The sequence below is a fragment of the Berghia stephanieae genome, chromosome 14 (assembly GCF_034508935.2).
Source record: "Berghia stephanieae isolate SIO BIC M18660-M18661 chromosome 14, UCSD_Bste_1.3, whole genome shotgun sequence".
NCBI classification, from domain to species: domain Eukaryota; kingdom Metazoa; phylum Mollusca; class Gastropoda; order Nudibranchia; family Aeolidiidae; genus Berghia; species Berghia stephanieae.
In genome coordinates, this window is record NC_088373.1 from 45,041 (window position 1) to 47,241 (window position 2,201).

The following is a 2,201-nucleotide window of genomic DNA, read 5'->3' on the forward strand; positions in this document are numbered from 1 at the left end:
CATTCGGGACCAGGCAATGCTACAAGATGAAGATCTGTAAAAATGGATATGCAACAGTGCTAGACATGTAAGAAAAAACAAAACAAACAAGATTTTAAAAATCCCTTAAAAATCGGTATTCTTGGTCTAGGACTCGAACCTCAGACCTCTTGATTACTGGTAATTAGGAGGTGTGAGGGTCGATGATCAGTGGAAGAGGATTAAAACAAAAAATGTAAAGTATTTTTTCTTGCTTTGTCTGGCAGCGTTTCATAAACATTGCGATCTTTATTCATACTGTAGATAGTATGCGCTAAGAAGGTCACAACATTGCCATCCGGAAGTATAACGGACCAACACACACATCTAAGTGTTACCTTGAACGTTTAGAGACTGCTTCATACAGTTTAGTGAGAATTACTCATAATCGTGGATGGCAAAATACAATAACAAAGACCCGAGTGGCGTCATCTTCATTCTATCTATATTGAGGACAATACGTGAAGGCTGGTTTTCCAAAACTCGTTAAGTCGATTTTTCTACTTTTTGAGATTTTCCATCCATGAGATAAATGGGCATGATCTATATTCGTTTTCCATGTGCTCGAGGTCATTGGTCACATTGCAAATTGTGCTCAAAGTGACCCACATAATGAAAAGTTTTCAAAGCTTTGAAATATCTAACATCACGATTGGTCATTTTGTTCAGCTTGACACACGGGTATATTAACAAGTTTCATAAACAAAGCAGCGTGTTTACATTTGTTAAGAAATCTCCAATCGTTGGACATCAACATATCACGTGATTGATGACTTGGTTGGACGAAAGCATGAATATAGATCGCTCCCATTGAAATGTAGATTATATTTTAAGCATCAACTGGCACAGGAATTTCCCCTAGATTTGTGTGAATTTGAAGTTTAAATATGATAAAATAATGGACTGAATGAGAAATAATTTACCCTCTCCTTACCAGCCATTTTCAGGATTTTCCCCAAAACTTCACACCCAACTAACACAAAAATAGATTTTTATCACTCAAACACAAAAGCAGTAAAATTCTTGCGATAAATAATGTCTTTAACAAGACATGTCCTACAAAAGACTTTTCATCTTATTTAAATTTTACAAAAGAAAATTGAATAATAATAATCCTTAATATCTCAAAATGGGGAAAAGCAACGTTAGGGAGTTTTGTGAAAACAACTCTTCAAGTTATGTTACAATCTGTGAGAAATAAATAATCTTCATATTGATGCTGTGCACTTCCGTAAATTACTCACAACATTCAGCCAGTCGGATATAGCGTAACGACTCACAAAACTTTAGACAATGTGCGCTTGACAAAGGAGATCACAATATTGCCATCCGGAAATATACGGACCAACACACAAAACTATGTGTGACCATGAACTTTTATAGTCTGGTTAATACAGTTTAGTCAGAATTACTCATAAACGTGGATGGCAAAAAACAGTAACAAATACTCGAGTGACGTTCTATCTATATGTAGCCTTGATCGTTTATTGCCCGATTTACACAATTTAATGAGAACTACTCATTTAAATAACTGGCTAACAATAACAAAACAAATGAGTGACGTCAGGTTCGTTCTATCTGGTTTTAGATTCAATATTCAAAATGAGGTCCACACCGAGACAGAACCATGTAGATATGATGGGTCACAAATATGAAGATCACGCCTCATTCGATGAGGCCCATTGAGCTGGAGTTTATCCTGGTCAATTATTATTATTATTATTATTATTATTATTATCATTATTATTATTATATTATTATTATTTATTATTATTATTATTGTTATTATTATTATTATTATTATTATTATTATTATTATTATTATTATTATTATTATTATTATTATTATTATTATTATTATTATTATTATTATTATACTGTTTATTATTATATTTATTATTATTATTATTATTATTATTATTATTATTATTATATTTATTATTATTATTATTATTATTATTATTATATTTATTATTTTTTTTCTTTAAATCGTAACTGTTCCGACGACATTAATAGCGTTTTGTGAGGATCGAATCATTTGATAATCCATTGAACAAGAATTCGAAGTCAAATTGATCACCCTTTATTATGACAATCCCAGGAAATAATATAATATCCTCCGATTCAAAAGAACACAAAATCCTAAAATCGAAATGTTTCGGGATATAAACCCTTCCTCAATA